Source organism: Tachyglossus aculeatus, chromosome 4, assembly GCF_015852505.1.
Source record: "Tachyglossus aculeatus isolate mTacAcu1 chromosome 4, mTacAcu1.pri, whole genome shotgun sequence".
NCBI classification, from domain to species: domain Eukaryota; kingdom Metazoa; phylum Chordata; class Mammalia; order Monotremata; family Tachyglossidae; genus Tachyglossus; species Tachyglossus aculeatus.
Window position 1 is genome coordinate 113,498,293 of NC_052069.1, and position 25,577 is coordinate 113,523,869.

Consider the following 25,577-nt stretch of genomic DNA (forward strand, 5'->3'; position numbering starts at 1 on the left):
TATGGACTGGAGTGGGGAGAGATAGGAGGCAGGGCGGTCAGCAAGGAGGCTGATATGATAACCAAGGTGGGATAGGATAAGTGCTTGCATTAATGTGGTAGTAGTTTGGATGGAGAGGGAGGAGCGGATTTTAGCGATGTTGTGAAGGAAGGGAATCTTATCAAACATGGCCCCCCAAACAACAACAACAACGACAACAAAAATCTCAGAGGGCTCCCCAGAGTTTCCAGATATGGCCAGAGTTTAAACAGAATGCTGGGAAGATGGTGTTTGGAACTACCAGCCCACTGTTGGGTAGGGACTGTCTCTATATGTTGCCAGCTTGTACTTCCCAAGCGCTTAGTACAGTGCTCTGCACACAGTAAGCGCTCAATAAATACGACTGATTGACTGATTGAATGTGCAATGCAAAAATCTTCACAGCCAGCTTAAAAACGGTCGCCCTTTGACAGACAGTTGTTCCACCTGTTCGACAGGTTGGAGCTACTCTGAAAGACGCCATCTTCTCAACCTAGGAAACCACTCCCCAGAGTAATCCTCTTATCAAAAGCCATTTCCAGGTAAGAGGATTAGGCGGACTATATACAAAGCCCAGGCAGGCTGTGGTCCAACTGGACCCAGCCAACTTGAGAGGAGCGGCAATCTGCAACGGGGTGAATCATCCCACCTGAAATAAGTGTAACAGATCTGGAAAAGCACAAATTAAGATAAGGCCAGGGCAGATTTCATAATAATAATAATAACAATGGTATTTGTTAAGCGCTTACTATGTGTGACACACTGCATTGTTATATACTGTACTATCTGAAGTGCTTAGTACAGTGCTCTGCAAATAATAATAATAATAATAATAATGGTATTTGTTAAGCGCTATGTGACGCACTGCATTGTTATACACTGTACTATCCGAAGTGCTTAGTACAGTGCTCTGCACACAGTGAGCACTCAATAAATACACTGGATTGATTGAGTGAGGAATTCTGGCTTTAATTCCTTCAGCCATTACCTGGTTGGTCGGAATGGGAGCTGCTTCTTAAGTCTTTAGCTGTTCAACCCGGCCAAGGTTCAGCTGGCTGACGGCACTGAAGACCTCACAACAAGGAGCCTTTGAGACTTAAGGTTTCTAACCTTCCTCCACTGAACCTTCACGAGAAGACGCTCCATTCACTCTCACGCCAAAACCTCCTCAGAGACCTTAACAAGTGAGCCCTATGGGTCTCGCCCAAATCTATGGGTTTTTCCCCTTCCCACGTCTAGCGAGCTTTCAACAGTTTGCCCCAGTGAGTTGTGAAACTCGAATCAAAAGAATGTCTTTCGGGTTTTCAAGTGGGCAAGGGAATTATAGTAAGTCATTCTCCCCTAGATACCCAATGTTTTGGGTGATTTGGAAGAAACCCATTGTCAATACATACAGAAGCCACAAAATCAGACTGGGAAGTAGGATTGAACAAAAAAAGGAAAAAGCACTTTGCAAAAACAACAACAGAGTATGAAAGCCCTTATTCATTAAACTCTCCTCTTTCACCGCATCTTCCCCATTCTCTATTACTAGGAATGACGGGTTTGAAGGATCAGGTTCTGATTAGTTTTATGAAATTGAGACATTGGACTAGAACAAGTCTTTCCATTTGTTTTCGCAGCTTTAAAGATCTCAGGTCCACAGCAATCAACCTCTGGCTTTCAAGAGTACTGATTAATTCCCTAAATACATTCAGTTTTAAAAGTGAGGACTTGCCAGTTGCTTGTCTTAAAAGCCCAGGCACTTTGTGTTCCCAAAAAAGCAGAGAAATTGAAAAATAAAAAAATCACTCATCATTCCATCTACAAATGGAAATTCTCCCATCTGTACCCTGAAATCAAGGACGTGCCACATTTGAGGCATAGATTCATTCATTCAATCGTATTTATGGAGCGCTTACTATGTGCAGAGCACTGTACGAAGCGCTTCAGTCATGCCATAAAAAACATAAAGAGGAAGAAGGTATTAAAGACGATCACAGTAAAGAGGTCTCATTGATTACAGCGTGACTTCCAAGGAGCTGATATTTAATCAATCAAGAATTGGCATTTACTAAGTGCCTTAAAGTATGCAGAGCACTGCACTAAGCACTTGGGAAAGTATGCTGAGAAGCAGCGTGGCTTAGTGGAAAGAGAACAAGTTTGGGAGTCAGAGGTCATGGGTTCTAATCCCAGCTCCGCCACTTGTCAGCTGTGTGACTGGGCAAGTCACAACTTCTCTGTGCCTCAGCTACCTCTTCTGTAAAATGGGGATTAAGACTGTGAGTCGCACATGGGATAACCTGATTACCTTGTATCTACCCCAGCACTTAGAACAGTGCTTGGCACATAGTAAGCGCTTAACAAATGCCATCTTTATTATTATTACAATACACAGAGTTGGAAGGCACCATCCCTGTCTGCAAGGAACTTATGGTACACAGCGGGAGACTGACATTAAAAGTGATTACGAACAGGGGACATGGTAGAGTATAAGAATATTTATATCGCTACCATGGGGTTGGGGTGAGTATCAGGATGATTAAAGGGGACTAGCTAAGTGCACAGATGACACAGAAGGGAGGGCAGATAGGGGAAAATAAAGGGCTTAGTCGGGGAGGGTCTCTTGGAGAAGATGTGTTCGTCAGAGGGCTTCATAGGCGGAGAAAGTCGTGGATTGTTGGAGTTCCAGGCCTGAGGGAGAACGTGGGCTTTCTCAAGCACCAATATTGTAAGGGGGACCACGAAACTGGGAGTCAGAAAGAAGGCATATCGATCTAGATTTACAATTTTACGTTTTAGATTTTTGGAAGTGTGCAATCCAAGCCTGCGTATCTCTGGAGTTCACGCTGTGGAATCAATCAATGTTATTTACTGAGTGCTTACTGGGTGAACAGCACTGTACTAAGTGCTTGGGAGAGTACAATGCAACAGAGTTGGTAGATGCATTCTCTGCCCACAGTCTTACAGAAGACAAAACGAATTCATAATAATTGCGGTATTTGTTAAGTGCTTATTTCTGCACTAAGCGCTGGATTGCCCTAAGCAAATCGGGTTGGACACCATCCCTGACCCACAAGGGGCTCACGGTTTCAAACGCCATTTTATAGAAGAGGTAACTGAGGCACAGAGAAATGAAGTGACTTGGCTTAAGTCACCCAGCAGACAAGTGGCAGAGCCGGGATTAGAACCCGTGACCTTCTGACGCTCAGGCCTGTGCTCTATCCACTACACCATGCTGCCGGAGTGAGTTTTATTCATTTTTCTTCCTTAAAGATCTCCTGCCCCAGAAAGATGCACCGTGGCAGAGTTAGCCTTTGTGGATTCCTCTTCCTGTCACCAAATGAAGAAAGGATTTGAGACCGCCTGCCTTTGAGCCTTACCCAAGCTGGATTCCACGTGATACCTAAAGGAGCTCACTGCAAGCTCACGAGAGAGTCTCCCAATCTCCTCCATTAAACTGAAAGCTCCTCGAGGGCAGGGATGTTGTGTCCCCTAATTTTACTGTATGCTCCCAAGTTCCTAGTAGAGTGTACTTCACATAAGAAGTGACTTCTAGACTGTGAGCCCATTGTTGGGTAGGGACCCTCTCTATATGTTGCCAACTTGTACTTCCCAAGCGCTTAGTACAGTGCTCTGCACACAGTAAGTGCTCAATAAATACGATTGAATGAATAAATTCAAGAGTCTCCCCACCCTTTCCCAAACCGCTCGCAGCCCCTTGCCTTCACGGTAGGGAAGGTCGTAACAAAGCGGATGGGATGGTTTTGCATCTGTTCGTTGGCCTCTGGGATGCTACGTCTCCAAGTCTCAGCACCCCACAGAAGCACCCCTAAAGGTGAATCACGGATCCTGGGCCCACGTATGTTTCTTATAGACTTCACGTTGGGTCCCCGATATTGAGATTTCTGGCCCACGAGGACTCAGATAGGTTCTCCCTTTCCCCCCACTTCTCTTGTGGGGGGCGGGAAGGGAAGCATCTGCAAGCTGATGGCAAACCAGAAATGGCTGCACTTCAAGAGTGACATCATACATATATGAAATATACAAAAGGATCTTTTAGAACCAAAGACCCCACATAAAGACAGTACTTCCAACAGTCTTTAAAGGATCTCTCCTTGAAGCTTTAGGAAGCCCACAGAAATAATAATAAGAAAGATAAGGGTCATACAGACCTAGGTCTCACTCCTGCCCCTCAACTGGATTTTCTGTGTTGCCCTGTGACACTTGACAGCAGCGGAGAAGCAGCGTGGCTCCATGGAAAGAGCCCGGGCTTTGGAGTCAGAGGTCATGGGTTCAAATCCCAGCTCCACCAATTGTCAGCTGTGTGACTTTGGGCAAGTCACTTCACTTCTCTGTGCCTCAGTAACCTCATCTGTAAAATGGGGATTAAGACCGTGAGCCCCACTTGGGTCAACCTATCACCTTGTGAACAGTGCTTGGCACATAGTAAGCGCTTAACAAATACTGTCATCATTATTATTAACCTCTCTGGATCCCAATTTTTCTCAAATGCCTCAATAAACGTTTTGTTTTACTTGAAAACGAGATAAGTAAAATGATCAAAACATGGTTTTCCAACATCAGGGATGCTAAACAAGTGCACTGATCCGTGGATTGTGACGATCCAATAGGAGAAGTGATACCACTCGTCAAGACCTGTCACGCTGCTCCTCCGGAGAACCACGTCAGTCCGTATCAGAAAGCCTTCACAGTATGATGCAGCTTATCTGTAAACAGAAGACCTCATCGTACTGCTAGTCAAAACGCTTCGGCTATTGGCCAGAGGTAGGTCAGCACCCTCTCTCCTAGCCTGAAGGATATCTGTCACTCACCAGAAGGCTTCACTGTTCACTGGCCCAAACCCTACATTCATTCAGGTTTACGGTTGCGGGACAGAAATATTGTGAGACAAATAATACTGGATAAATCACGGGCCTGAGAGCTGGAGGACCTGGGTTCTAATCCCAACTCCGCCTGCTGGGTGACCTTGGGCAAGTCACTTAACTTCTCTGTGCCTCAATTCCCTGAACTGCAAAATGGGGACTCAATTCCTGTTCTCCCTCTCACTTAACCTGTGAGGTCCATGTGGGACAGGGCCTGAATTTGGCCTGCTTAACTTGTATCTACACCAGTTCCTAGAACAGTGCTTAACAAATGCCATAAAAAATAAAATAAAAATAACAACTCTACCAGGTTGCCTGAATGCCAAAGGGAGAGTGAGAGTCTCATAAACCAAAGCCCAGTTTAAGGATTCTCAAAAGAGCAACTATCTTTCCAACCAGCCATCTCTGTGGATTATCCGCAGCGTTTCTCAACTCTCACCAGCTGTAAGCTTGCCTTCCCTCCCACACCACAATACCCTTATTTCACCAAAGTGTTTTTCTCCAGGCTCCGTTAGCCTAAGGCTCCAACCCCCTAATGCCCAAATGAGACCTGAGTCATTTCACCTCTTTCGTTCCAGGCATGGCTTTGTATTATTTAGACCATGTATCCCTTCCACTATCCTGAATAATCAAAATTCAACTGCAGACGGGATCGCACCCAGACCCTCGGTTAGGAGCTAACATAGGTCAAACACACACTGACTGGCAGGGAGGCAGTGCCTGACGGGTGATTGGTTTAGTGAAGACAAGGGCAGGAACCAGAGAAAAGCAGAAGGGGAGCAGGAGGGAAGAGCAAAGGGGCTAAGGAGGCAGGAGGACCAGAGCCTAGGGAAGCGGGAATTCAGAAGGCAGAGAACGCAAATGAGAGGAAACAGATAAATGAACCTCAATGGGCATAGGTCGTAGGAGAGGGGCAGGAGCCGGGAAACCTGTGGGGAGAGGGGGATCAGCCAACCCTTCCCTCACATCCAACCTCTGGCCTGGAATGCCCTCTCTCCTCATCTCTGACGATTATTCTCCCCGGCCTTCAAAGCCCTACTGAAGGTACACCTCCTCCAAGAGGCCTCTCCTAAGCCCTCCTTTCTTCTCCTACTCCCTTCTGCATCACCCTTGCCTCACTCCCTTTATTCATCCCCCATCCCAGCCCCACTTAAGGACACTTATGTCCATATCTGTAATTTATTCATTTATATTAACATCTCTCTCCCCCTCTAGACTGTAAACTCGCTGCGGACAGGGAATTTGTCTCTTTACTGTTATACTGCACTCTCCCAAGCGCTTAGTACAGTGCTTTCCATGTAGTAAGCGCTCAATAAATACTACTGACTGAATGACTGATAGTTCTGCTGGAAATGAGACAGGCCTGAGACCCAACTCTGACCTCCCTCTGGCTGGTGGCTCCAGGGAGACAAGGGGGAGTTGTGAAGCCGGCCCAGGGGAGACGCTCCCATGCACCAGCATTTACGGAAGGACTCTGCCAAGCACTTAGCTGGAGAGGAGGCTGAGTGACAGCCAGCAATCCCCCTCCCCACCCACTCGGGCACTTAACAAACCACTTAAGCAAAGAAGAGGGAGTGCCAGTGAAGTACGGGCCTGAAATGGCCAGGGCAGGCAGTTTGCCGTCAATTAACAGCTACGGATTGCTAGGTGCTACTCGGAATATACCAGATAAGGTATACTCTGACCTTAAAGTGGGGGCCAGGTCTCTAAATCGGGCACAACAGCTGAGCACACAAACACACACACAAAAAAGGGCCTTCTTACTCGTTCCAGAGATCCCAGATAATGCCCTGCGCTATTAAGTAGGGAAAGGGACGCCAACAATAGAAGCCGGCCTGCAGTTCGAAAGCTGCCCAAGGAAGAGGTGACGGACTCTCAGTTCCTGCATGGCGAGATCATTCATTCATTCGTATTTATTGAGCGCTTACTGTGTGCAGAACACTGTACCAAGCGCTTGGAAAGTACAATTCAGCAATGAAGAGAGACAATCCCCGTTCACAACGGGCTTACAGTCTGGGGGGGGATGAATCAAGGGAGCAAGTCAGGGTGATGCAGAAGGGAGTGGAAGGAAAGGAAAAGTGAGTTTAGTCAGGGATGGCCTTTTGGAGGAGATGGGCCTTCAATAAGGCCTAGGAGGTGGGGAGAGTAACTGTCTGCCGGACATGAAGAGGGAGGGCGTTTCAGGCCACAGGCAGGATGTCGGTGAGGGGTTGGCAGCGAGACAGATGAGATCGAGGTACAGTGAGAAGGTTAGCATTAGACGAGTGAAGCATGTGAAGCATGTAGGAGAGTAGCGAGGTGAGGTAGGAGGTAGGTGCAGGTAGGGGGCAAGGTGATTGAGTGATTTAAAGCCAAGGCAAATATATAGAAAAGGGCTGTGGGCGACTGTCAGTGCATAAATGCTGAGGTATGGAGTAGAAAAATGATTCCAGGAAAGCCTCCTGTAGGGACTGAGACTTCAGAAGGGATTTGAAAATAGGGAGATGTGGCCAGTGAGGCGGGGGAAGAGACTTGAATGGGGAGAGTCCCAGGCATGAGGGAACTCTCCTGATGAAGCCCTCATTTCCTCTTCTCTCACTCCCTTCCGCATCCCCCTTGCCCTTGAATTTGCTCCCTTTATACGCCCCTCTCTCAGCCCCGCGGCACTTATGGACCTTTCCATAACACATTCATTCATATTAATTAATGTCCGTCTCCCTCTCCAGAAATGTAAGCTCGTACCAACTCTGTTGAACTGTACTATCCTCCCAGACGTGTAGTCCAGTGCTCTGCACACAGTAAGCGCTCAATAAATACGACTGACCGAGGAGGAAGGTCCTGAGCAAGGGGTAGCAGGTAGGAAAGTCAAAAACAAAATCGCAGCGAGGAAGCAGGATAAAGAGGAAAGATGAGGGGGGAACTTTAATGCTGTGGGAGAGGAGAACTGATCTGTAAGAGGGAGAGAGCCTTAAACCCAATGGTCACGAGTTGCTGCTTATGGTACAGAGGGACGGGTTTCTGAGAGGTGGAGGTGGGTGTAGAATGTTTTAGAAAAGTGATCTAGACCAGAGAGGGGAAAGCTGGACGCTCACACGGTAGTCTATCTGGAGTATGACAAGCGCCCCTATCAGCGTGGTGACCATCTGGATGGAGAGGAATGGGCCAATCTGCTAAACATTTGTGGAGGAAAAACCGGGAGGACTGAGCGTCAAACGGAACGTGAGAATTTGCCTAGTGGAAAGAGCACGGGCTTGGGAATCAGAGGTCATGGGTTCTAATCCCGCCTCCTCCACATGTCTGCTGTGTGACCTTGGGCAAGTCACTTAACTTCTCTGAGCCTCAGTTGCCTCATCTGTAAAATACAGATTAAGACTGTGAGCCCCACGTGGGACAACATGATCCCCTTGAATCCCCCCAGAGCTTAGAACAGTGCTCCGCACATAGTAAGCGCTTAACAAATGCCATTATTATTATTATGATGATGTGACCTGGGGCAGGTCATTTAACTTCTCGATGCTTCAGTTTCCTCATCTGTAAAATGGCGACTTGAAACCTATTCTCCCTCCTCCTATGACTGAATTCCATGTGAAATGGGCTTTTCCGATTATCTTGTATCGACTCCAGTGCTCGGTACATTGACACATAGGAAGTGCTTAATAAATACAATTATTACGACAATGACTCCAAGGTTGCAGGTTTCTGGGAGGGAGAAGATGATGATGTTGTCAACTGAGATGGGAAAGGCAGAAGGGTGGATTGGGAGGGAAGATGTGGAGTTTAATTTTGGACACAACTGAGCTAAAGGTGTCGGTGGGGCATCTGTGAGGAGACGTTCAGGAGGGAGGTAAGAGGCCAGGGCTGAGATAAACGTGGGAGTTATCCATGAAGTTGAAGAGAGTAGATGAGCTCGCTGAACAAGTGATTGACAAGGTAGTAAAGGTCTTGAGGGATATACCCCTTTAAGGGGTGAGAGACGGAAGAAATGCAAACGAAAAGAGACCGAAGAGTGGCTAGAGAGACAGGAGATCCGGGAGTGCAACCGGTGAGTAAAACAAAAGTTGAGTGATGTTTCCAGGGCAAGAGAGTGGTCAACATTGTGAAGCAGCTTGCCCTAGTGGATACAGCCTGGGAGTCGGAAGGGCCGGAGTTCTAATCTGGCTCCACCACTTGTCTGCTGTGTGACCTTGGACAAATCACTTCTCTGGGCCTCAGTTACCTCATCTGTAAAATGGAGATTAAGACTGTGAGCCACATGTAGGACAAGGAATGGGTCCAGCCTGATTAGCTTGTATCTTCCCCTGGCACACAGTATGCCCTTTAACAACTGTCTTAAAAAAAATTGTCAAAGGCGGCCAAGGAGATTTAGGATAGAGTGGAGCTCATTAGATTTAGCAGGGAGGGCATTTGAGATCTTAGAATGTGGTCAGTAAAGTGAAGGGGCCAGAAAGCAGATGGTTGGGGGTCAGGAAAAGAGGAAGCGGGGGCAGTGGATGTATACAATCTATTCCAAGACTTTGGACAGGATGGGAGCAGGGTGATATAGTAATACAAGGGGGGTGCTGGGAGGGTCCCTGCCTCAGGAAGCAGAACAGGGATGGATTCTTCGGTATCTTCCACATGTGGCACAATCCTGCAGGAGGGCAATTAGGATGGCAAGGATTAAGCAGGGGCTATGTTAAAGCTTGAAGAGTATCAGCCACCTCACTAATCTTCCCTCCACTCTCACCCCTTTCAAGTCCATACTTCCCTCTCCTGCCTGCATCATTTTTCTGAAATATCACTCCCCGGTGATTGCCCATTCCTCGCAGCATCAACCAGAAATTCCTCACCAATGGATTTACAGCACTCAAACAGTTCTCTCCTTGTTACGCTACTCCCCGGCTCGCAATCTTTGTTCCTCATGCCGTACCTTGTTCTCATTCATTCATTCAATAGTATTTATTGAGCGCTTCTGTGTGCAGAGCATTGTACAAAGCGCTTGGGAAGTACAAGTTGGCAACATATAAAGACATTCCCTACCCAACAATGGGCTCTCGCCCTCCTACTCCCAACAGATCAATGATTGCCCCACCTACAAAGACCTTCTGAAATCCCATCTCCTCCAGAGGGCCTTCCTTGATTGACTTCTAATTTCCCAACCTTATATCCCCTATTTCAGCACTTCTGCATCACCCAAGAACCCAAGTATTCCCAAACACCCTCATCAGTTTTATACAATTCTCGATATTCTCTTACTTCCTCCCGTCTAATTCTGTGTGCCCGGCTTTCCCACTGGGCTCTTGGCTCTTTGAAGGCAGGAATCATGTCTAATAATCTGTTGTACTTTCCCAAGCACTGAGTACAGTACTCTATCTACGGGAGGTGCTCCATTAATTCCATTGATTAATCAGAGGCTCCGATGCTACTCAAATCTGGGGAAGCAAAACTGTTAGAACGGCAGAGCGTAAGGACGAGTAAGACCTGAACCACAACCACAACAAAACGCAACAAAGCAATGCCTGCTTCCATGGCATTTCTGACTGAGTCAGGAAAAAACAAAAAACACCAAGGCTATGGATTTCAATAACAGCCCAAACCACAGGCCACCTATCGCTTTCAGCAAGAAGAGTTCTTGCTTATATTGAAGGAATTGGAAAAGACTGGTGGAGGGTGAGGTCGGAGGCGAGGTTGCAAGACAGATCCAAAAGAGAAAAAAAAGGGAAGGAGAACGAAGAGTAGAGAGCTTCTTATCCTAAACAGAGAAATTCCAGGTGCTGTATAACCACAGAACTTTAATTAAAAAAATTACAGAGCAAATGGCTATTGGCTGAAAGATCACAAAACAGAGCGTGCTCGCTCTCCATATATGATAATGGCATTTATTAAGTGCTTACTATGTGAAAAGCACTGTTCTAATATATATATATATAAATATACGCACACGTGTATACTATGTGGCAGCCAAATTGTATCCACAGCTGGGCTTAAAGTTCTTTGAGATCCACAAAGAAAATGCAATATTACTAGAAATATCACAAGGTCTAGACCTTTCCAACTGGTCAGCACATGTAGACATAAACCATGTAGACATTAATCCAATCACGTATCCTCCCCCACCTTGATTACCGTATCAGCCTCCTTGCTGACCTCCTTGCCTCCTGTCCCTCGCCACTCCAGTCCATACTTCCCTTTGCTGTGTGGATCATTTTTCTCCAAAAATGTTCAGGCCACGTTTTCCGACTCGAGAAACTCCACTGGCTGCCCATCCACCTCTGCACTGAACAAACACTCTTCACCACTGGCTTTAAAGCACTCACTTACTCTCCCCCGCTTCAAAGCCTTATTGAAGGCACACCTCCTCCAAGAGGCCTGACCGGACTAAGCCCTCCTTTCCTCTTCTCCCTCTCCCTTCTCCATCACCCTGACTTGCTCCCTTCGTTCGTACCCCCATCCCCAGCCCCTCAGCACTTATGTATCTATGACTTATTTAATTATATTAACATCTGCCTCCCCCTCTAGACTGTAAGCTCATTGGAGGCAGGGAATGTGTCTGTTTATTGTTATACTGTACTCTCCCAAGCCCTCTGCGCACAGAAAGCACTCAATAAATATGACTGAATGAATGAAAAGCATTCATCTTCGCTACATATCCTTGAAGAGCCACACACTCCATGCTAAGCAGGAAGATAAGCGACGGCAGCGACTTTTCCAAAGCCAAATGGAAGACTGCCTAGGAAGGCCCTGACCATTCTGACCTTGAATTAAGCTTCTTTTCCCCTTTCACTTTTTCCTTAAAGCCGAGAGTATTTCCATCTCTCTCTCACCCACACGTGGGAAAGCACTCATTTCACAGACAGATGCTTTATGAATCTCTCCAGGTTACACATTATATGTGCAAAATGACAGTCATGAAAAAGAAAAAAGAACGCCCCTTGCAGTGCCTGCTGGGCAAGAGAAATTAAGGACACTGGACCAAATTCAGTCACGGAAAGCGGTGTCCTTCCAGGCCTCCAAATGGAGCTATCTCCTCCTCCTCCCACTCTCCCTGCCCGAGAATCCAAGGGGAAACTCGACTTAGTTTGCACAAATTAGTCACATTAGCCACCCATCAGACTATACCGTGTTTTGTGTTAACGGAGAAAGAGAAAACCCAAAAATAAAGACCAAATGTCGCTCGGAATCTGTCACGTTGGCCACATCCGTTCCAAGACCAGAAGTCTTCTGAGATCATTTTACTGACCTGTGATTGGAGGGGGCAGTCAAAATATGAGGATTTGACTACCCAGCAAACTGACAGTAATTTAAATGATTTTTGTCTGCATTAAAAAATAATCCTTCCACCTCCCTTCCCAGCCATAAACAAACAATTCTGTACTCTGAAGACTTTGCCAAAACAACCCATTTATTTGGTATAGATCTCAAGCAATCTCTGGAAAAAAATTTAAAAGATACTGTTTTCCCTGCTTAAACGACTTCATCACATCCCTCAAAATTATAGCCAGTTTCCTTCCCACCCCGTCACCCGAACTATCTGTACATGGAGGCTAATAACCAGATTACACTACAACTGTGCTTAACGTCCTTTGAGATCCACGAAGAAATTGGGCTATTATCTATAAATATCCCAGGGTCCTGGACCTATTCAATCGATCAACATTTTAAAACCTGTCCAAAATGAATTAAGGAGAGGACCAGAGTTGGGTCCCTGAGAAACAACAACTGAATTGCCCAGATGCGACACATTTCCAATGCTGTGCCGTACTGTTTCAGTCTCTTTGCACCGAATTATATTGGCAACGCCTGTTGATGGCCGTATTCTCTGCTCTTCAAGCGGGTCATCTGTAAAAGCTTCGACTTCCCCAACACTGGTGAAAGATTTCCATCTGGCTACAATACAGTACATTTGGAGTAAGATAAATTAGAAAGCGAAGTGATACCAAGGTTAAGTTGAATGACTTCACGAACTACACCAGTCCCTAAAGAGGGCTGAAGCAAGTGCATTAAATACCGCTTCCTCCACATCTGCCATCTTCCTGCATCGCTCTCTCCTCATCCCCCATCTTCAAACGCTTGTTCTGGGACTGTAACAGGTACCTCCGAGTGACAAAGGAATGACCAAGGATCACAAAAGGGAGATGCCAATGTGATGTGCTTACTAGGAAGCGATTTTCCAGTTGGTAGAAAAATGTTGGTCACCAGAAGTCAGTCAAAGCTCTCTCCCTCAACGCAGAGCACTAAAACTAGATAAACAAACCAACCCCAAGAGCATTCGCTTGCCTATTTCCAACCCTCTAGGCTCTGGTTCTCGAGGTTAAACAAGAAGAGTTTTTTTGGTGTATATTCTAGGACTGTTGTATTTTTTTGACTATCTTATAGGGCCACTGGAGAATGAGGAGAAAAAAAGAAAGGAAACCACATCACTCATATAGCGAATTATCTCAAAGCACTGGGTAACAAAAGACATTCAATCCAGGGCCATAACAGCACAATCCCCACCTGCATTATCCAACCACTTTCTATCTTTTCAGGATTCAAAGTGGTTTACAGACTAAAATAAATACCAAGCAGACAGACCCTGCCGGCTATTTAATTTTTGCAGAGGCACTTCACAGGTGACAATTAGCGGGGATATTGCTGAGAAATGGAAGAAAACAAGGAAAGACAGTGGACTAAGTGGGAGAGGTGGGATTACTGTATAGGGATCTGGTACGGCACAACGCACCAGTGGTTTGAAGAGTGGTATGCCATTAATTCAGAAAGTATAAACAGGGGATCGGAGTCACAAAACAAAAATAAACATTTCCAACAGCAACGAAACCACACAAATGCAACATTAAGAACCTGACACATCTCCAAGGGGACACACAAAAGTCTCAGAAAAGGGGTATTCGAATAGGAATATACAATGCCGGCAAGGATCTGGATTTCCAATCTTGGCCTAGTGGATACAGCATGAGCCTGTAAACCAGAAGAACCCGGGTTCTAATCCCAGCTCCGCCACTTGTCTGCTGTGTGACCTTGGGAAAGTCACTTCACTTCTCTGGGCCTCAGTTACCTTATCTGTAAAATGGGGATTAAGACTGGGAGCCCTATGTGGTACAGGGACTATGTCCAACCTAATTAACTTGCATCAACCCCAGTGCTCAGTAGAGAGGGAGCGTGGCTTAGTGGAAAGGGCACAGGCTTGGGAGTCAGGGGGCGTGGGTTCTAATCCCGCCTCCACCACCTGTCTGCTGTGTGACCTTGGGAAAATCACTTAACTTCTCTGGGCCTCAGTCACCTCATCTGGAGCCCACGTGGGACAACGTGATGAACCTGAACCTATCCCAGCACTTAGAACAGTTCTTGGCAGACTGTGTCTAACAAATATCATTATTATTATTATTAGTGCCTGGCACATATTAAGTGCTTAAATACCATTTTATAAAAAAGGAAAAAAACCCCCAACAACACAGCTCCTCAAAATTCACAACTTGACCCGCTGGCCATTGTTTTCCCCTTTTAATTCCACCTTTTCACCCCATTTTATCCCTCAAATGAGATGCCCAGAACAATCCCTCCATTATTTCAATGTCTACATTAAAAAACACAAGCAATACTAGCTGTCGCAGTGCTTTTGCAATGTGCTCACTGACTAACCTAATAAAAAACATTATAAAGATACAGCACCCTGCACACTGGGCTGGCTTTCACCGATTACTGCTCTCCTCTTAACAACCTATGTCTGATGCCGTGTGATTCAGCTACAAAAGTTTACATCCATGGGTATCCACCACACAGGTGAAAATGATTTTCTACTCTTTCAAACGGCCTTAGAATACACCCTTCAATTCTACCTGGGAGTTGTACCCACTGCCACTAAGCAGGAATCAGGATAACCTACCTGGAGCTGGCATGATTTTCAAAACACCAGTCCACACAGTTTTGTTTTGTTTTGTTTTTTAAAACCCACACATGTTCACAAAGTCCTTCCAGCCCTGATTCTTGGAAAACACCTCCCAGAGACAGTCGGGACATGTATGAAGTCTGGAAAAGCTTGTCTGGACTCACTTCCCTTTCCAACAGGATCACAAACTTGTTCAAACATGCTGCAAAAGGAGATGGGACAGACACCTTTGGAATGACATTGAGTATCTTGAGCCACGGCAGTTTTTTTCAGGGAATCTGCTAAGCGCTTACTGTGTGCCAGGCATTGTTCTAAGCACTGGGGTAGACACAAGCTAATCAGGTTGGACGTAGTCTATGTCTCACATAGGGTTCCGGGTCAATTCCCATTTTACAGATAAGGTAACTGAGGCACGGAGAAATGAAGTGACTTGCCCAAGGTCATGCAGCAGACAAGGGCGGGAGCCGAAATTAGAACCCAGGTCCTTCTGACTTCAAGACCTATGCTCTATCCACAAGGCCATACTGCTTCTCACTTATCCACTCTACTCACGGCAAAACATGGTAAATCCTCGCAGTCCAAAAGTCTGCACCCTCATGAGAGACCACAGCTCTGAACACCTGGATAGAAAACAACGTAACCAACAAGCTCCTTTCTTGCAAATTTCCACTGTTACTCTTTTTTTTTGAATGAAACCCTCTTTGCATGCAAGATTCTGACCATTTTTAACCTGCAAAAGTTGTTCATTTCTGGTTTGCTCTTCAACTCACATACGATCATAGGTGGCAGGGGAGAGGATAGCAACTGCAGAGACTGGATTATGAATGGGAATCCAACAGGATGATACTGCAGACGTGGAGAAGAAATGATTCTGAACAGAGAAAAAAACACGGACTACAAATAATAATCCCAGATAATCTAGTCCTAGGATCATTTTTCCAAAATGCTGTTCTGTACACATTTCCCCACTCCTCAAAAACCTTCCACGTTACCCACTCCTCTCCGAACTGTGCACAAACTCTTGACCACTGTCTTTAAGGCAATCAACTAGCTCCCCCTTAACCACTCTCTTCTCCCACGACATCCCAGCTCACACTCCTTGTTCCTCTTAAATGAATCTAGTCACCGTACCTCATCTTTCTTGTCTCAGCTCTTGCTCATGCTCTTCCACCTGCCTGGACCTCCCCTCCCCACTCCAAAGCCACCAGACCACAGCTCTCCCCTTTGCAAAGCCCTTCGAAACTCCCACCTCCTCAGACAGGCTCTCTTTGATTAACTTTTCTTGCCCCATGTGGTAGCCTCCCAACTGCTCCCTTAGCTGTATAATCATTCATTCAATCGTATTTATTGAGCGCTTACTGTGTGCAGAGCACTGTGCTAAGCGCTTGGGAAGTACAAGTTGGCAACATATCGATGGCAGGTGACTAAAGACACAGGACCATCGCTCATCCTGATGGGAGATTCTGTTACTTGAACCTCTGCACTTGGCTACACTCACTACCACCCATGGCACTTCTTTACACGTCAACATACATACTCTCCGATTTAAGCATCTGTTCCCTCAACACATCCCTATTTCCATTCCCTTCTTCTTCTCATCCGGAATTTACTTTGTGCCTGTCTTCCCCACTAGCTTGTAAACTCCTTGAGGACAGGGATCATGATTTCAACTCTACTGTACTTTCCCAAGGAGTAAAGACTACCTGGGTGCTGCCGCTGAGGAGGAATAATTTTACACTCCAACACATCCCAAGAAATATAGAAACCACTGTTTACAGATAAACAACACCTGGCTCTGGCCGCTTGGATTCTCGGAAGAGCATTTCAAGCCAATTTAACCACAGGTATCGAAAGTGAGACTGAAGCAGCAAGGTCTAATGGAAAAAGCCTGGGCCTGGGAGAAAGAGCACCTGGGTTCTAATCCTGGCTTTGCCACTTGTCTGCTGTATGACCCTGGGCAAGTCACTTCACTTTCCTGCACTTCACTTTCATCATCTGTAAAATGGGACTTAATTCTACTCCTTCCTAGACTGTGAGCCTCATGAGGGACCAGGCGTGTGTTCAATCTGATGAGCCTTCACCTGTCCTTGTGCTTAAAACAGCGTTTGGCACTGAGTAAGCGCTTAACAAATACCCTAATTAAGCCTGGTTTCTCTGATTCTTTCCATGTCAAACGAACAGAACGGAGGACTCTTGTCTCCCAGTCCTAAACTAAAGCCTCTAAAATCCCAATCCCGCTTTACCAGTTGAGCTCTCCCAAGTGTCCACCTGTAGGTATAAAAAGTGAGGTCACTGGTAGCATAAATCTAAGCCTTCAAAACACCAGTGGCATGAAATACTGAAATTTGATACTTTAGTTTAAATTTCAAACCATACTGTACTACTCACTGGTTTTAATTTCTCCTTCACCATAGGAACCCATTTCTTGGCTTCAGTCACAAAACACAAGTTTCCTGAAAGCTACACAGAAATTTCTCATTCTCAAATGAAGTCAGGTTTTCATCCTGAATCTTGAAACATAAGGAAGATGATCTGGCTGTTCTGCACCTTTTCTAGGACTTACTTTTTTTTTTAATCCCCACACAAGTTCACAAAGACCTTTACAATATTGAAAACGATATTTTATGGGTGCTTACAATTGTTCCGTTTTCCCAGATTTTCTAATGGTAGGGAGGAATTATTACACTCCAGAAATATTTGTACAGGACATAACTACCTGGCAGAGAGAGGATTCCTGGGATAAAAATCAAACTGAACTCAAAAATAATCCTAAATGATGAAATAATGAAAGAACGACTACCTAGATACAGCCATTACATGAGTCATTGTTTTATGCAAGGCAAAACCATTGTTAAATGCATAATAAAAAAAATCACCAAGAAAATGGAGAGTTGACAATGAAGAGGAAGATGGGGGCATTAGCTGGCCAATGACCAAAGGCAACAAAACTGAGCAAAATTCAACCAACTCCTACTCTGAGACTGGTTCTGACTTGCTATTATAGAAATGCCTCTCTCCCCTCCATTCAGGTCGCTCCTTCCCGTGCTGTATTTTTATTCATTTCGGCCTGAAGGAAAAGCGGAGCAGACAGAAGGCAAGTCTCGCCATCTTTGTACCAAAATGACAACGGCTCCGCTTGTGACAAGCCTCCCTCGGCGGACGCTCGGCCCAGCCAGTTCTCCATTCTCCGCGGCAACGTGGACAGGAATAACCGGACAATCCCCCAGACTTCATTTCTGCCATCATCAGACTCGATCGCCTCGAAGCTCAAACTTTTAAAAATGCCGCACGTCGGCAGCAGAAATAAACACTGCCTGCAATCTCAGTTCCAAAGCTTTTTGAGGCCCCACCTACTCTTCTCCCACTTTGTTTGGGGATGCTAAAGAGGAGTAAAAAGGCCCAAAGAAGGGGAGGAGGAGAAGCAATAAATCACAGTGGATGCTCAGCCCAGTAATACCTATTTGTCCTGGAAAGGTGGCTATCTCTCTGGGCCAGAGAAGGTACAGGGGGAGTGGTTCCCAGCTGAGTTGCTACTAACGTAAAACCGCAGCAGCGAGTACGAGGACCAGAATTTTTCCAAAGTGACCGGAAAAAAACCAAACCCAAACAAAAAACAACAACCCTCTTCTGGGCTGAAGGAACACCATGTCTGCAAAACCAGGGTCAGTTTCTGAGTTGCATTTACAAAGCAGACCAAAACATCCAGGGCCCTTTTATCCATTGGGCAAACTGGGATTTTGCCAACCTTCTGCAACCACCTCAACAGTCTGCCCTTGTCTGCTCTGACTTTTGCCACACCACTGGCCACATCCAAAAACAGCTTTGCCTGTGCCAGCGAGGCCGGAGCATGTGTGGAGTTACGGATGTGTCCACACTCTGGCACGGGGTGGGAGGGAGGACACTGGAGGGCCCGACGTACCCCAGAGCCCCTCAATGCTTTCCAACTGACCCCTTCCCTCCCTCAAAGTAGTCGGATGGAGCTGAGGCTGGCATTTTCCTTTCTTCCTCTTTTCCCTCCGGTCAACAGAGAGCGGAGTCTGTACCACTACGGCTTCCACAGACCGTGGCGTAGCGGATGGAGCACGGGCTGGAAGGCAGGAGGACCTGGGTTCTAATCCCGGCTCTGCCACGTGTCTGCTGGATACGTCACTTCACTTCTCTGGGCCTCAGTTACCTCAGCTGTAAAATGGGGGTTGAGACTGTGAGCCCCACGTGGGTCAGGGATGCTGATCAACCCTATTTGCTTGTATCCACCCCAGTGTTTAGTACAGCGCCTGGCACATAGTAAGCGCTTGACAAACACCACAATTATTATTAACATTACAGCAAGATTTCCAAGTTGGTGGGGCTTGGGGGGGAAGAGACAGGAGAACTAAGCAGCCAGGGTTCAAGCTGGCCATACCCTTGCCAACACTGCTCCTCATAAGCATCTGAAGAAAGGCCAATTTGTGGACTCACAGGAAAAGAGATAGTTCTACTAACTGGCCTCCCATTCCAAACCTGCTCCCTCGCTGGTAGTCTCCACTACAGCAGGCAGACCCTCTTCAAACAATGGTACTTACTGAGCGCTTACGGGGTGCAGAGCCCTGGGCTACTACAACAGAGGGGGTAGAGGCAATCCCTGCCCTCAAGAGGCTTACACTCTTGCCACCCCTTGCACATGTGAGTCGCTGCACATACCATTCCCCCGCCCAGGAATGACTTCCCCGCTTCTCCTGTCAAAGCGAGCCCCTCACCTTCTTCAGAACTCTACCACAATCTCTCTCCTTCACGAAACCTTCCCAACATAACATTTCCTGAGTCAGGCTACTCCCATCACCCCAGAAAACCCCAAACCTCTGGGTACATCCCTGCAGATCATTCTTAGGTTTGTCAAGTGTTCCATCTCTTGCATGCATTTAGATATTTTGCATTGGCATTCATTCCAGCTCCTCTGCTTAACTGTAAATTCCCTGAGGCCAGGGGTTATGTGCTGTTCTTCCTTTTTACTACGATGAGTGTTCTGAACCCACTGGGCACTATGATCCTGCTAACTTGTGAAATCAAAATTCAACAGGGAAAGGAATTTACAGGGGAAAGGAAGGGAAATAGTTTTTCCCTTCCCAACATCCTGGGGGAGGAAAGCAAGGTGAGACACCTTGGCAGCAGGCTCATAGAAAGAACAAGAAAGAGAGGGGCAGGGCCCAAGGCAGAGATGAAAACGCCAAAATGTTATTATCACTATGTTATTTGTTAAGCGCCTCTTATGTGTTAAGTACTGTTCTAAGCGCTGAGGCATCCACCCGGTCCCTGTCCCTTATTGGGCTCACAGTTTAAGCAGGAGGGAGAACAGGCAGTGTAGCCCCATTTTACAGCTGAAGAAACCAAGGCACAGAGAAGCTAAGTGACTTGCCCAAGGTGACACAGCAGGCAAGTGGCGGAGCCAGGATTAGAACCCAGGTACTCCGACTCACAGGCCCGTGCTCTTTCCATTAGGCCATGCTGCTTCCCAAATAAGTCTCCCAGTACTCTCTCCCCTCTTAACAGCCAAAGCACTGGATACTTCATCATAAGCACGTCATCCTGGCTTGTCTGTATCGTCGTCGTCTTTGGGTTTTTTTTTTGTTGTTGTTTTGCTTTAAACATAAATAGGAAATATTTTCCTACATCAGAGCCCATCACAGACAATGGGGAAAAAGCATTTCATTTGCTCGCTGTTGAATATTTACTCTTTGATTAGGATAAATGTGACTGAATGAATAAGGATGGTTTGCTTCTTGAGGAGCCATAACTAAGTTTTCAGATGGGTGGTCAAGAACTTCCCCTCCAAAAAAATGATGAGGATGAGTTACTTCCAACTAATGTAGCCAAAACCTGGAAAACAAAGACTGTGAGCCCCACGTGGGATGATCTGATCACCTTGTATCCTTCCCAGCGCTTAGAACAGGGCTTTGCACTTTGTAAGCGCTTAATAAATGCCATCATCATCATCATCTCTCTCTAAAGGTTTCTACGGTGTTAAGTAGACTGAAATCTGATAAAGATTGCACCTTGGAAGCCGTTTGTTAAATGACAATCTCAACGACTAACTCCCACATTCATTACATTTTCTAGAAGCTTGGCCATACTTTATGAAATATTTCTCTTATCCGTAAGCCAGAAGGTCTGTGGGGACCACCCTGGGTGTTTAAATCAGCACCTTACAATTTTGCATTAGCAAAACCACCCATCAGAACCCAAAATTTCCAAGAGAGTGCTGTTTCTTATTTAGAAGTCAAGAAGGGGAAAAAAAAAAACCCATCTGGCAGGCCCCTGCAGAGCTACATCCTGTTTATTATTAAACTGTTTTTAGCAGTGAGATTATAAGTTGTTTTTTTTTAAAACCCTCTTGTTCCTACACAATCCTGACACCCCAAATCGGCCAACACAAACCTATCTTCTGGAGGGGATCACATCTCCTCCGGCTCTCTGGCGCAAGCCAATAATTCCAGATAGCGGAGCACCTTTTAACTCCCGTTAAATGTATGGAAAAAATTTAAGCTGCTTCACGATTCAATATTTTCCAGCCTCCTGTCCCCAAACACCAAGCACTATTCATCCTGAGAACATACAGTCTCCTAAATTTCAACAGTGCTCCAAAAGCAAGAAAGGAGGAAGAAAACCAGCCCCCTGCCTGTAATAATAATAATGATGGCATTTGTTAAGCGCTTACTCTGTGCCAAGCACTGTTCTAAGCGCTGGGGGGGATACAAGGTGATCAGGTTGTCCCACGTGGGGCTCACAGTCTTCATCCCCATTTTACAGATGAGGTCACTGAAGCTCAAAGAAGTTAAGTGACTTGCCTAAAGTCACACAGCAGACCAAGTGGCGGAGCCGGCATTAGAACCCATGACCTCCGACTCTCAAGCCCGTACTCTTTCCACTGAGCCACGCTGCTTCCGTACCATTCCAAGGCCTCAGAAGTTGGGAATTTCAGGCTCTCCCTTCCCCGCAATGGTATTCGGGGAAGCAGAGAAGCAGCGTGGTTCAGTGGAAAGAGCACGGGCTTTGGAGTCGGAGGTCACGGGTTCAAATTCCGGCTCCGCCACTTGGTCTGCTGTGTGACTCCGGGCAAGTCACTTCACTTCTCTGGGCCTCAGTTCCCTCATCTGTAAAATGGGGATGAAGACGGTGAGCCCCCCGTGGGACACCCTGATCACCCTGTAACCTCCCCGGCGCTTAGAACAGTGTTTTGCACATAGCACATAGTAAGTGCTTAATAAAGGCCATGCTTATTATTATTATTGTTCCAAGCCCTTAGACAGGAAGCTGTTCCTCACCCTGCACAAAGAGACCGCTACACAATACGGGCTGCCGAGATGCGAGCAGAAATATTTTAAGAAATGACGACGCCAGATCTCTGAAGGCCTCCCGGAAGCTTAGAAGGGACTGTGAACCCACACCGCGTGAGAATCTACCAAAAAGCACCAGCCTTAAAACCCCACCACCCCCTTATTTTGTGCTACCAGGCACTACCTTCCCACCCCACATCTTTCTGAAAAGAGGGGTGTATGTGTATGTGTGTGTGTGTGTGTTTGGGGGGCGGGGGTTTGGAGGTGAGGGCTGGATCCGAAGATTATAGTTTACTAGGAAGGTGCCCTGTAAACTACCCAATTATAACCTCCAGTCCAGGCAGACAACCACTCTTTTTTGCCTCCCCCTGCAACACACACACACACACACACACACACACACACACACACACACACACACACACTCTCACACACACACTCTCACACATTCTCTCACACACACACACTCTCACACACTCTCTCACACACACACACTCACACATTCTCTCACACACACACACTCTCACACACTCTCACACACACACACAACTTTCTCACACAGAGCCTTTTTCACACACACTCCTCTCTCTCTCACTCACACACACACACACACACACACTTTCTCACAGAGTCTCTCACACGCTCACACACACACACTATCTCTCACACATTCACACACAGACTCTCTCACAGACACACACACTCACAGACACACACTTTCTCACAGAGTCTTGCTCACACACACACTCTCACACATTCACACACATACACTCTCTCACACACTCTCTCTCTCTCTCACAGATTCTCTCACACACACACACTCTCACACATTCTCTCACACACACACACTCTCACACACTCTCTCACACACACACACACTTTCTCACACAGAGCCTTTTTCACACACACACTCTCTCTCTCACTCACACACACACACACACTTTCTCACACAAAGTCTCTCACACGCTCACACACACACACACACACTCTCTCTCTCACACATTCACACACAGACTCTCTCACAGACACACACACTCACACACACTTTCTCACACAGAGTCTTGCTCACACACACACTCGCTCACACACATACACTCTCACACACACTCTCTCTCACAGATTCTCTCTCACACACACACTCTCACACAGACTCTCTCTCTCACACACACACACTTTCTCACACAAAGTCTCTCACACGCTCACACACTCACACATACTATCTCTCACACATTCACACACAGACTCTCTCACAGACACACACACTCACAGACACACACTTTCTCACACAGAGTCTTGCTCACACACACACTCGCTCACACACATACACTCTCTCACACACACTCTCTCTCTCTCTCTCTCACAGATTCTCTCTCACACACACACTCTCACACAGACTCTCACACAGACTCTCACACACTCTCTCACACACACACACTCCCTCTCACACACTCTCACTCTCTCACATACTCTCTCTCACACTCTCTCTGACACACACACTCACACGCGCTCTCTCACTCACACACACACTCTCACATACACTCACACACACTCTCTCCCCCCCACACACACACCCTCTCAAATACACGCACAGAGACAACCCCCCCCGCCCGCCCCCTCCCCTCTGAGCTCGGCAGACGAAAACAATGGGCGAAAAGGGCCCATCACGACAACGCCAACCCCGCCGGGGGGGCGGTGGGAAAACCGATGCCCCCCCCCCCCGGGCCCCCCCCGGCCTTGAAGGCGGGGCCAAAGCCCAACCACCGTGTCGTCCCCCCCCCGGCCCCCTCACCCCCGTCGGCCTTCCAAGCAGGAAAAGGGGGGCGGGTTGGGGGGGGCTACGGACCCCCCCCAGAGCTGGCGGATCGCTCCCCAGCGGGGGGTGTAAAGTGGGGTCCCGTGTGCGCACCACGGCCCCCCCGGATCACCTTTATTTTGGGGGGGGGGGGCGGGGGTGAACCGAGGGGCCGCTCCCCTCCCTCCCCCCCAATTCGGGACACGAGGAGACGGGCGGACGGAGGGAGGACGGGCGGGGCACCCGGGGGGGCTGCCCGTTGGGGGCGGATAAACAATAACAATGGCGTTTGCCGGGCGGTCGGGCCTACCGCTCCCGTCCCCGCCAGGCCGGGGGCGGGGGGCCGGCGAGGACAAAAGCGGGAGGCCCGAGGAGGCCCGGCCTCCATTTTGTGTTCGCCTCCTCGGCCAATACCCACCTGTTCGGGGTCCGGGGGTCGGGCTCGGCCTGGAAAGCCCCAGCCGCGGGGGACGGGGCCGTTCGGGAGGGGGGGCGGGCGGGCGGCAGGATGGCGGCCGATTGAGCGGGGCGGGCTCGGCGGCGGGGGGCAGGACGACAAGGACGGGCAGAAGGAGAAGGGCAGGGAACGGGAGGAGGAGGAGGAGGAGGCGGAGGGGGAGGCCGGCGGGTCCGGGCCCCGGCTGGGTGTGGGCCGCGCTCGGTGCCTGGCGCTCGCTCGCTCGCTCGCTCGCTCCCCCTCCCCCGCTGCTGCCAGGCCCGGTCCTCCTCCTCCTCCTCCTCCCCTTCTTCCTCCTCCTCTGCCCCCTCCTCCTCCTCCTCCTCCTCCTGCTCGCCGCCGGTGTCCCGTCCCCGTGGGTCGGTCGGTCGGTCGGTCGGTCGGTGGGTCGGTAGGTCGGTGGGCCCCGGAGCCGGTCCTTCCCGCAGAGCCCGGAGTCCCCGCCGCCCAGCGCCCCCTGCAGGCCCTCCGACGCCTCGCAACCCCCCTCCCCGCACCCGCCATAATCGTCCTCGTCATTCCCTCGCTCCCTCCCTCCCTCAGTCCTATTTGTGCTTTCATTCAAGCTCATTCATTCATTCATTCAATCCTATTCATTCATTCATTCAGTCCTATTTGTGCATTCATTCATTCATATTTATTCATTCACCCATCCAATCCTATTCATTCACTCAATCAATCCTATTCATTCATTCAGTCCTATTTGTGCATTCATTCATTCATTCAATCCTATTTATTCATTCATTCAATCCTATTTATTCATTCATTCATTCAGGCATATTTATTCATTCATATTTATTCATTCATTCAATCCTATTTATTCATTCATTCATTCAGGCATATTTATTCATTCATATTTATTCATTCATCCATTCAATCCTATTTATTCATTCATTCAATCCTATTTATTCATTCATTCATTCAGGCATATTTATTCATTCATATTTATTCATTCATCCATTCAATCCTATTTATTCATTCATTCAATTCTATTTATTCATTCATTCATTCAGGCATATTTATTCATTCATATTTATTCATCCATCCAATCCTATTCATTCATTCATATTTATTCATTCATCCATCCAATCCTATTCATTCACACAATCAATCCTATTCATTCATTCAGTCCTATTTGTGCATTCATTCATTCAATCCTATTTATTCATTCATTCAATCCTATTTATTCATTCATTCAGTCCTATTTATTCATTCATTCAATCCTATTCATTCATTCATTCCTATTTGTGCATTCATTCATTCATTCAATCCTAATTATTCATTCATTCAA

The 25,577-nt window shown here is 47.2% G+C and overlaps 1 protein-coding gene across 8 annotated transcripts in view; it reads right to left on the reverse strand.

Moving 5' to 3' along the window:
* The window catches only part of PRRC2B (proline rich coiled-coil 2B), a 76,412-nt gene extending 52,087 nt beyond the window's left edge, over window positions 1-24,325 (reverse strand). For 7 of the 8 annotated variants that reach the window (XM_038744788.1, XM_038744786.1, XM_038744787.1 and 4 more), the window contains exon 1: window positions 24,248-24,325. The gene's annotated coding sequence lies outside the window, so the exon portion shown is untranslated. The remainder of the gene's footprint in view (window positions 1-24,247) is intronic. The other variant, XM_038744785.1, reaches the window with a different exon arrangement.
* Window positions 24,326-25,577: the final 1,252 nt, after the last annotated feature.